This window comes from Lathyrus oleraceus, chromosome 7 (genome assembly GCF_024323335.1).
Source record: "Lathyrus oleraceus cultivar Zhongwan6 chromosome 7, CAAS_Psat_ZW6_1.0, whole genome shotgun sequence".
Taxonomy (NCBI): Eukaryota; Viridiplantae; Streptophyta; class Magnoliopsida; order Fabales; family Fabaceae; genus Lathyrus; species Lathyrus oleraceus.
In genome coordinates this window covers 257,052,203-257,064,207 of record NC_066585.1, presented here as the reverse complement: position 1 = coordinate 257,064,207, position 12,005 = coordinate 257,052,203, and the positions used below count along the sequence as shown (strand labels likewise).

Below are 12,005 nucleotides of genomic sequence, written 5' to 3'. Positions count from 1 at the left end.
ATCTCAACCCTAACTAATTAATCACATCAACTTAACAATCATAACCTAACTAACATAAAGCAATTACAACTAACAGAAAATCACCAACTAAACTTTGCCTCAAAATTCCACAATTCAGTTACATAACTTTCATCGATCCCAATCCCTAACCACATATATAACATACTCTCTCATCCATCAAAATCTCAATCATTTTTCCATAAATAATTTATGAATCTCAATTCCCCACTCACTATTATTCATTCATCATAAACACTCACTTCTGATCTAGTTCATCATCAACCTATGAATCTGATTCAACTCATCACTCACCTCTAATTCAACTAATCACTCACCTCTGAATTTCATCATTCATCAGAACCTCACCTTTATCGTCCCTGAAGCATCCATTTTCGAAGCTCACTCATTCACGTTGTCGTACCCCAAATTTTGACCACCTTTCTTCTAATCTAAGGTTTAAGTCACTAACGTGTTCAGAGACGGTATAAGTCATCTGGTCAACCCTAATGACCTAAAAAGTCAAAGAAGAACCATTTTAACTTTTTCTTGATCCATCTCGATTAATTGATAACCATTTTGTTCCTGAAATTAATCAATTTTTTAATTATTTTAGATGGTATATTATTATTAATTAGGGTGGTTAATAAATACTTTAGAATTAAATTAGTCTTATTAATTGGGTTAATAATAGGTTTTATTAAGAATATTGATTAATATTATTAATATAATGGTTAGTTTATATTTAGGGATTTAGTTAGTTATGTTTGATTAGGTTGACACTTAGATTATTTTTTAGGGATTTTGTGAGAGATTACTAGAGAGGAATTAAGTTCATCTCAAAATATGTTACTAAATTATCTTTAATCATATTTGTGAGAAAATTTATGAAAGAATATTTTTGTCACAGATTTCATCGGTAATAGTTATTTATTTAAAAGTGCATTTTTTTACCTGAAGGAGTGGCAGAGTAAATATAGAGGCAGGAGCTATATTTTTTACTTGCCACTTTTATATAAGTAGGAGCTATCTTTTTTTATAGCAAATTGTGTAATAGAAGATACACACACCATATAATGGACAAATTGTTTGAAGAGGTTGAAGAGCCAGTGAGTCCTCATGAACAATATTTCAACAGCTTCGTGATATGTTCATATGTTTTTGGCTTTTTAGAACTAGCCATTCCATGTGATGACTCACTAGCTATACCTTTGATCAAAGATGTCTTCCTCCCTATCAATCCACATTTCTCCTCTATTATGGTTATGTATAACTCTTCCCTACTTCATTAATTACTACTACTTCTTTACATTTTAATTATTAGTTACTTTAATTTGCAACAGGTTAGAGACAAAGATGGTAAGAAGAGATGTCAAAAAGTTGCAGTGAAGCCAGAAGAGCATGTAAAGATTCCTAAATTTCCTGAAACCACAAACTCATCACCAATTCACCAATTGAATTATATGACAATTATCTTAATGACTACATAACAAGTATTTTAATTGAAATAACACCACAAGATAAACCACTCTGGGAAATTCATATTATAAATTATCCAACAACAAGTGTTGCTAGCACCATAATATTCAAACTTCATCATGCACTTGGTGATGGTTACTCTCTCATGGGAGCTCTTCTTTCTTGTCTTCAAAGAGTTCACAATCCTTCTCTTCCTTTGACTTTTCCTTCACCTTCACAATTAGGTTCAAAATATACAAAGAAAAACTTATTTAAGAATCTATATTTAGATATATTCTCCTTTTTTAGCTCCATATTAGATTGTGGATCAAGCATAATCAAGACAAGAATGATCCCAAATGATATAACACCTATAAGATCGGGATATGAAGGAATTGATTTTCAGCCTACTATCTTGTCAAACATATCATTATCACTAGTGGTAAGATTATTAATTTTCTTTAAAGCTTAGTGCGACCAAATGCATGCAATTACACACAATAATTATTATGTACTTAGGCTTGATTAAATTTTCCATGCATGTATAAATGATGCAGACAATAAACGACGTGATTTGTGGGATGATCTTCTATGGACTTAGGCTATACATGGAAGAGATGAATGAGAAGACAAAGAGAGCAAATTCCACTGCAGTTGTAATGCTCAACACAAGAAATATTGAAGGCTATCAATCCTTGAGGGAAATGCAAAAACCAGAATTCAAAAGTCTTTGGGGGAATAAATTATCTTTCTTACAAATACCAATACCAAAGCTAAATCAATCAGAAATTTCCAACCCTCTTGAGTTTGTTTTGAAAGCTCGTGAACTAATAAAGAGGAAGAAAAGTTCTTTCAATGTTTATCTCATAGGCTTACTCATGGATTTGGAGATGAAATTAAGAGGGTCTGAGGTGTGTTACACATTAATAATATTTAACAACTTATCTTAAATTTTATTTTTGTATTTTATTGGGTTTGTGTTTCAGGCCGTATCTAGAGTAATTTATGACACTATTGGAAATACTAGTGTTCTTATCTCAAATTTAGTGGGGCCTGTAGAAAAAATGGCTTTGGCAAATCATCCGGTAAATGGTTTGTATTTCACAGCGACAGGTGGACCACAGGTATATAAATTTCAGAAACAACTCGTGGCTCACAGTAAATTTTATTTACTCATAAATCTAGTGTTTTTTATGTAGGATACAACTATTACAATTAAGAGTTATGTGAAAACCATAAAAGTGACTATGAAAACTCTTAAGGGATACATAGATGAACGAAAACTGAAGTTATGCATGGAGAAAGCAGTTGAAGTCATATTCAAAGCATCTATGGAGATCTCTGAGATATCTACCAAAGATTAATTGGTTGTTACTATTATGAGTGGAGGATATATTCCATTATGTGTTTGAGTTATTAGTAGTCTATGATGTGTTATTGTCCATTGCATGGTGTTGTAAAAAATGTGTGCCTACACAAGGAATACGATTTTGGATGACATATGATTTTGAACGCGCATTTGTTTGCAAACTGTCATTAAAATTAACAGATTCAGTAACCCAATAAGCTCTTAAGCTCTTGAGCATAGTAATAAACTATCCTACATCTGGATCATCATGTTTAAACCAACTGTTAGAAATTCCAATAGAAAAGGATCTTTCATAATGAAATTTGAAATGAAAATATGTGTTTGTGGTTTAAACTTCAAACCTAGTTTGGTCGACGGAGGAGGAAATTGAGCAAGAAAGAGACGGGGGGTATTGATGCCGAGTGAAGTTAATAGCAGATCACAGAAAATACCATTTTATTCAAATTACACTATGGTATAACACCGTTATAGCCGCTATATATCACACATATTAGTGAACTTACCAATGTCTTGACCCATCAGCTTGACGATACCGACACCATTTTCAACCCTTTGCTCTCCTGTCGAAGGCTTCATGTTTGTTTCATGGATAAAGCAATGTCTGATGGTTGAAGGTAGACCCTCTGAAATACCAATTGCAACAATCAGCGGGACCTGATGCCCACTTGTCTTTTCAACATTCTTCTCCACCTACACCAGCATGCTGTAATAATACATATACATTTCTAGTTAAAAACAAAAGGAAAACATAAGTGTTGAACTTTTTCAATCTCAATTTTGATTTACTGCTTGACTGACCTAATGAAGAAGATATATTGACATAAATATAAAGTGTTGTAAATATTAGATTGTAAATAGTAATTATTTCTATTAGTAATGAGGCCCATTAGTCAAAACCCATTAGGTTTTCTATTCTCTCTTATTTAAAACATATAGATGTAACATGTAAGAATCACTTTTTAATATATCAGTAAAATATTTTACAACATGGTATCAAGAGCTCCCAATTTTGGGGGATTCGCTTCCGCCTAAACCCTAGCCGCCTTGTAGCGGAGTTTTTTTTACTGCAGTTTGCAGTTTGATCGTGCTTCTTGTTTTTTGTTCACTCATCTTTGAAACCCTAACCCATCCTGTTTCTTGGTTTGTCTTCTCTCGATTGTCCTTTCAATGGCTGAGATTACTGGTAAGAGTTTGTGTTCCCGATCTCTTACTGTTTGTGGTAATATTCCTAAGAATGCGTGGATTCTTGACTCTGGTGCTACTAATCATATGACATTTGATTCCACATTATTATGCTCTTATACCACACCTTCGAGTATTCCTTATATCACTGTTGCTGATGGCTCTCATGCTTGTGTTGTTGGCACTGGAAATATTGACTTGCAACCTCCATTCCAGTTGCAATCTGTGCTTCATGTTCCCACACTTTCCCACAATTTAATTTCCATCCATAAGCTTACCCGTGATCTGAATTGTAAAGTAATTTTTTCTATGTCACATTGTGTTTTTCAGGACCTTACCACGGGGCAGACGATTGGAATTGCTAAGGAAAAGGAAGGGTTATACTACTTCTCTGATGACCATCCAAAGGTGTTGTCCTCCTGTTTCCAGTCTCAGTCTTCCTCTTCAGCCTCACAAATTTGGCTTCAGCACAAGCGTCTCGGTCATCCTCCATTTTATATAATTAAGTCTATGTTTCCGTCGTTGTTCTTACACCATTCTGTTGAGTCTTTTAAGTGTGATGTTTGTCAGTTGGCAAAACACAATCGTGTATCTTTTCCTTCCAGTTTTAATAAAAGTGATGAACCTTTTGATTTGATTCATTCTGATGTTTGGGGACCTGCCCCTACCTCTAATATTTTTGGTGCAAAATGGTTTGTCTCATTTATTGATGATTGTACTCGGGTAACTTGGATTTTCTTGATGAATACTAAATCCGAAGTACCACAAATATTTATCCAATTTTATAATATGGTACAAACGCAATTTGGGAAAGGCATAAAAAGAATTCGTTCTGACAATGGTAAAGAATATGTCAATCATACCTTTTCCAACTTCACTAGTAAACATGGCATTCTCCATGAATTCACATGTGTTGACACCCCACAACAAAACGGTATCGCAGAAAGAAAAAATCGTCATTTACTTGAAGTTGCTAGATCTCTCCTTTTTCAAATGTCTGTTCCTACCTCTTATTGGGGTGAGGCAATTCTTACGGCTGCCTATCTGATTAACCGGGTCCCATCTCGAGTGTTAGGTAATAAAAGTCCTGCCCAATTTATGCTTTCACATTTTCCATATGTTCCTATCTTACACACTCTTGAGTCTCGCATTTTTGGTTGTGTTGCTTTTGTTCATGTTCACAAACAATATCGCAACAAATTGGATCCCCGTGCTGTCAGATGTATCTTTCTGGGTTATGCACCCAACAAAAGAGGGTACAAATGTTATCATCCTCCGAGTCGAAAATTCTTTGTCTCCAAAGATGTCACCTTTCATGAAAATATGTCATATTTCACTCGTTCTCAGTCTCAGGGGGGGAACATAAGTGACTTAGAGTCAGAGTCAGAGTCTGAGTCCGAGTTTCTGATCCTTGGTCCTGGCCTCCCTAGAACACCTATCAGTGTTCCCTCTCTTGAACCCGAGTTGTCACCTAGTTTGAGTTTGAGTCCTAGTTCAACACCTGAATCTGAGCCAGTAAGTGTTCCTGGTCCTTCAAGGCCTTCTGTTTTACAGGAATCAGCACCTCCAGCACCAACTCTAGTGTATCAGAGAAGAAGTAAACCTGACCTTCTCCAGAAACAAATTCAATCGCCTGAACCGGAGGTAAGTACTGAAAATGATTCCTCTAGTGATGATTGTGCCATTTCTGATACTTGTGACACTAATCCAGTTGATTTACCCATTGCTTTGAGGAAGGATAAAAGATCTTGTCCCTCCCTATATCGACACCCTATCTCTCAATATGTCTCCACTAAACATCTTTCCACACAATATCAAAGTTTTATTGCAGCTGTTGATTCTGTGAAAATCCCATCATCTGTTGAAGAAGCATTGCAAAATAGAAATTGGGTCCAAGCTATGGATGAGGAAATGAAAGCACTTGAAAAAAATGGTACTTGGGAGATTATTGAAAGGAAAAGAGACAAAAGTCCAGTTGGATGCAGATGGATCTATACTGTAAAGTACAAACCTGATGGTACACTTGATCGGTACAAAGCAAGACTAGTGGCAAAAGGTTATACTCAGACGTATGGTATTGATTATGAGGAGACATTTGCCCCAGTGGCAAAGATGAATACTGTTCGAATTTTACTATCTCTTGCTGCTTCATGTGGATGGGAATTGCAACAGTTTGATGTTAAAAATGCGTTCTTGCATGGAGACTTAGAGGAAGCAGTGTATATGGAGATTCCACCAGGTGTTGGCATAACAAATGGAGCTAACAAGGTGTGTAAATTGAAGAAAGCCTTATATGGACTAAAGCAGTCCCCTCGGGCATGGTTTGGAAGATTCACAAAGGCAATGATGTGTTTGGGCTATAAGCAAAGTCAAGGAGACCACACTTTATTTTTTAAACATTCACAAGGAGGAAAACTGACTGTACTTCTTGTTTATGTTGATGATATTATTGTTACAGGAGATGATTTGATTGAGAGACATTTCCTCAAAGAGAAATTATCAGCAGAGTTTGAGATGAAAGACCTTGGGCAACTCAAGTATTTCTTGGGAATTGAGGTAGCCTACTCAAAGCAAAGCATCTTTATTTCTCAAAGGAAGTATGTGCTTGATCTTTTGCAGGAAACTGGCAAACTTGGATGCAAACCTGCAAGTGTTCCCATTGAACAAAATCACAGGATAAGCTTTGAGGAGGAAAGTGACAAAGTTGACAAGGGTCAATATCAGAGATTAGTGGGAAAATTGATTTACTTGGCACACACTAGACCAGATTTGGCATATGCAGTCAGTGTGGTGAGCCAATTCATGCATGATCCGAGGGTGAGACATTTGCAGGCTGTAGACCGCGTTCTACAATATCTTAAAGCAACTCCAGGGAGAGGACTTTTGTTTAAAAGAGGTGGAAATCTAACTATGGAGACTTACACTGATGCGGATTATGCTGGATCAGTGAGTGACAGAAGATCTACGTCAGGCTATTGTACTTTTCTGTGTGGTAACCTTGTAGCTTGGAAGAGTAAGAAGCAAAGTGTAGTTGCTCGATCAAGCACGAGGCAGAATTTAGAGCTATGGCACTAGGAATTTGTGAGCTATTGTGGATGAAACAAATTCTAGAAGACTTGAAGATACGATGTGAAGGTCCTATGACATTGTTTTGTGACAATAAATCGGCTATTAGTATTACTCATAATCCTGTTCAGCATGACAGGACTAAACACATTGAGATTGACCGACATTTTATCAAAGAGAAGTTGGATAGTGGACTGATAACTACATCTTACGTTCCTTCCGGGCATCAGCTGGCAGATGTGTTAACAAAAGGCTTACCAACAGAAAGATTCAGGCAACTTACTTGCAAGCTGGGAATGATAGATATCCATTCACCAGCTTGAGGGGGAGTGTTGTAAATATTAGATTGTAAATAGTAATTATTTCTATTAGTAATGAGGCCCATTAGTCAAAACCCATTAGGTTTTCTATTCTCTCTTATTTAAAGCATGTAGATGTAACATGTAAGAATCACTTTTTAATATATCAGTAAAATATTTTACAACATAAAGCAATAAATCCTTTTCAATTAAGACGACAAGTAACGGTTTCACGACATATTGAGCAATGCATTCAATGGAAAGTTCCCACTTTTGAGCCTTATATTTCCACCAAAAGATGGTTCGTCACAATGCCAGTTCACACTGTATACAGTTGGAGAAGAAATCATTTTTTTGACACAAGTCACTGAATTATAAATGGAAACTGAAAATATAGATACACAGGAATCATAAGAGATAAAGTTTCTCACTTGAAGCATCTAAAAAAATGCAGAGCTAAAGCCACTTGCTAAGGTCACCAGTTTCTGCATTTTTATTAGTGGTTTAACATGAGAAAAAGGATGCAAGCAATCAAAGTCTAATCGAAAGTACGACAAGCTTTTTGTTACCTTCTTATATTTTCCAACATGAATTTCAATTCAATTTCTGCCAACTATGCTGCAATCCATCATGAAACAAAGAGAAAAATGTACATTGCTTTCATAAGTCATGAATCTTTTCATGCTAACACCATCAAACTTAATACATGTATGAAGAATACTTGTCATGTTTTCAAATTTTAACAAAAAAAAAGCTTAAAGCAGGGACAAATTGCAGTTGAGAAATTCAATTGTCAAAACAAAAAGTAGTCAATTTTTAAAACAAAAAGTACTAAATTACAAAGGATATGTTAACTGAGATGAATTTCAAACAGATAAAGGAGAGTGGAAAGACAAAGGATATATGCAAAATAATTACTTGCAAAGATATATTATTAGAATCCCGCCACACAAGTAGCAATTACACTGCTCTTAGTTCTATTGCAAACCAATGATATCTGCAACTGAAGTAAACTTAAAACATAAGTTCATGAACCAGTATAAATATGCATTGTAAGAATATAAGTAACACGAGGATCAAGGAAGTTCGAACAAAAAGTTATTGGCGAAATATTATAGTATTTCACATGATAGTGGAGTGAATGCTAAGAAACAATATATGGACAACGATGAAAGTGAAATTTTTAATTCCAAATCATAAATTGGCAAGTATACCTCATCGATCACTAATTTTATAGATTCGCCAATGACACTTATCAATCTTTTATCATCTACGCCATAATCTCGAATTTCTTGAATAGGGACATCACCGACATTATTTAGTATTCGTGTGTCTTTTAAATCCTTAGCTGCAAAATCAAAATAGTATTGTTACTACAAGTATATGATTATCACATTTAATTACAGGGATGATTATCACATCTAATCACCTGGATTTTCGGCGCCGGAGCTTTTAGGACCACCGGTAATGGTTGATAGTGAGTGCCGAAATAGTGCCCAACTCTCTGTAACACATGACACCACCTAACCAACACCAAAAACACCACCATATACATGTAAATATGATCATAATCAAACATTTATGGATATTGGCTTAGAGAATAGATGGTTAAATGGGGATATTGGCTATTTTCTACACAAATTGGATCTAATCAAACTGGCTTAGAGAATATATAGTTAAAATCAAACGCATAAGAAAAGCATCAATGAATGCTTTTTGTGCATCAAATATATCTTGAATTTTCACGGTTTCTTCTTGTCATATTAATCAATCATAACAACCAGCAAAATGAGTAACTTAAACTTACCATAGTCACTATACTAAGTAATAAAACTGCATTATGAGATAATATAACTTACTCCATTTTCATTTCATTCCATAAAACACAACAACCATTTCATCAATAATAACCACATTCATCATTGAAGGCCAAATGTCTAAAAGTAAATGTTGGTTTCCCAAAATTCAAAACCTTAACAAACCAAATAAAACATAGTAGAACTATTATTTATGAAAAGAACATAACTATGATTATTAACATCATTTTCTGATATAAAAAATCATTAAAAAAAACTAAATTTAGGGTTTAAGGTAGAATAAGTTAATAACAAAACTTAAACTGATAAAGTCACACAGAAATCATTTCGAATCCGACCACCACCACACTTGATAACGCGAAAATGTATCGTATTTTTGGTTCTATATGCACTTCTTTTTACTCTATTAACATTATTTATTACACAGTATTTTATGTTTATTTATAGGTATTTATCGATTAAAAGGTTTACCGCAAGAAATATGTAAAATAGTAAAAAGGAAAGAAAAAGGCAAGAAAAGAGAAGAAAATAAGGTTACCCAAAGGATGTGGCGCCCGCCACATTGGGCCAAAAGGGAGGTGGCGCCCGCCACCAACCCTTGAAAAGTGGTGGGCAGTTACTACAAGAGTGGCGCTCGCCACTCATCATGGAATTAGGATTGTGGCAACCGCCACAACCTAGTCTTCCTACTTTTCCTCCACTCTTTCAGTCACGGTTTCCACTAACTTCTGCTACAAATGAGGAATATGGAATGGATATAAAAAGGACCATTCATACTCGCACGAAGGTCTCTTCTTCCAGTTTTCAGTCTACGATTAATTTTTGTTCTGTTTTATTTTTCTTTTAGTTTCTAAGCAGTTTCTTACCATTGTAAAAGTGATAGTTTCTCCACATCGGGGACTATTACGGTTTATCATTTTTCCGCATTTGGGATTCAATTGTAAGGGGTATTCATTGCCAAAGCCTGCCGTAATTATTTAATCGAAGATTCAAGATTCAATTCCAGTTCTTAAATTGCAATCCAGGTTTATTATTGTTTACTGTTTTATTTATTTATGCCTTACTGTATGTTTAATTCCCCAATTGCCATGTCTATCATCGGATCTATGTCCGGCTAAACCTTAGGTATCGGTATGTAAAGACCGTCGAAACGACAGGATTCAATAAATAATTGGTGTTAGTTTTTATTAAAACTTATTTTTCTGGCTTTAGTTTCTTATTTTAATTAAACTGTTTTTCGTACGAGAGTACAAAACAAACTAAGCTTACGGTCAACAAGAACGAGAGTTTGAGATTTTAACCAGATAGCTGAAACTAGGCATTAATCCTAAACACAGCGAGAGCGCTTTAGGATTAATTAGACTTTATCTATATTCAAAAAATACTTTTAAATTCAAAATGAGACCGCGAGAGCCAAGCATTCTGGTTTAGGAGTATGGTCAGAGTCAATAAAAACGAGAGTGTGAGACTAAGTTCTTTCTATAAATAATTTCTACTGAAGAATATTTTAACCAATAAGATTACACCAACTATATGTCGGATCCCCGAGGTTTGATGTATTACATACCGATATCCCCTATATCTTATATCTTTATCTTTATTCTATTTTATAGTTATTTCTCTTCATCCCTCCAATCTTAGAACAATCATTTGCCTTAGATTTACATAGTAACATTAGACCACGATACGTTCGAATATTAGTCCTTGTGGGTTCGATAATCTTTAAAACCACGCGATAAGACTGTGCACTTGCAGTCATGATTCACATTGACTTACCAAAGTCGCGATCAAGTTTTTGGCGCCATTGCCGGGGACTAATTTAGTCGATATCATAACTCTAGTGTTACCCACTATAGACTAAGGCAAACAATTCTTTTTCCCTTTCTACATCTGTCGAGTGTATGCCAAGTACTTGCTCTCAAGGCGAGAAATTAAAGCTACAACTTGATGAACCCGAGTGTTATCTTAGATTAGAACACCGGATACGAGACTTGATATGGGAACATCGTATCAAGCTAAATCTTCCTGACCTTAACATTCCTACTTCTGAATCAGTTGTTCAACTAGAGATGACCGAACCAGTGCAAAATCGTCCTCTTAAGTATTATGCAATCCCTTCACAGGTTGAACCTCATAACAACATCGATGCCCCTGCGATTGAAGCCAACAATTTTGAACTAAAACCCTCACTATTGTCAGCAGTACAGCAAAACCAGTTTTCAGGCAGTCCCACGGAGGACCCGAACCTACACTTGTCAGTATTTTTGCAATACACAGACACGGTGAAAGCGAATGGTGTCAGCTCAGAAGCTATAAGACTCCATCTTTTCCCATTTTCATTAAGAGATAGAGTTAGAGCTTGGCTCCAGTCTCTACCATCCAACTCTGTCACTACGTGGAACGAGTTGAAGAAAGTCTTCTTAGCCCGATATTTCCCACCTAGCAAGACGGTTATGCTAAGAGCCCAAACAAACGGGTTTAAACAAAAGGATAATGAATCACTTTTTGAAGCTTGGGAGAGATACAAAGACATGATGAGGCTATGCCCACATCACGATCTAGAAGAATGGCTGATAATCTACACCTTTTATAACGGTCTCTTGTACAATATAAGATTGATAATAGACGCTGCCGCAGGTGGCACATTGATGGATAAATACATTACCAATGGGGAAGCGAAAGAACCTATATGGAAAACCTCAACTGAAGGGTAGCATGTACGAATTGAGCAGTCTTGACCATGTCAACGCTAAGGTAGATGCCCTGACTCAGAAGATAGACAGCTTGACCATAACACCAGTAGCCAACGTGGCTGCC

General features: G+C 35.6%; 1 non-coding gene and 1 pseudogene across 1 annotated transcript; one reads left to right on the top strand and one right to left on the bottom strand.

Moving 5' to 3' along the window:
• Positions 1-1,073: 1,073 nt before the first annotated feature.
• On the top strand, positions 1,074-2,819 carry LOC127105975 (wax ester synthase/diacylglycerol acyltransferase 4-like; annotated as a pseudogene).
• An 8,822-nt stretch (positions 2,820-11,641) lies between these two features.
• Positions 11,642-11,748, bottom strand: LOC127109261 (small nucleolar RNA R71). Its single transcript, XR_007796590.1, has one exon. It is a non-coding gene; the product is annotated as a small nucleolar RNA R71 (small nucleolar RNA).
• Positions 11,749-12,005: the final 257 nt, after the last annotated feature.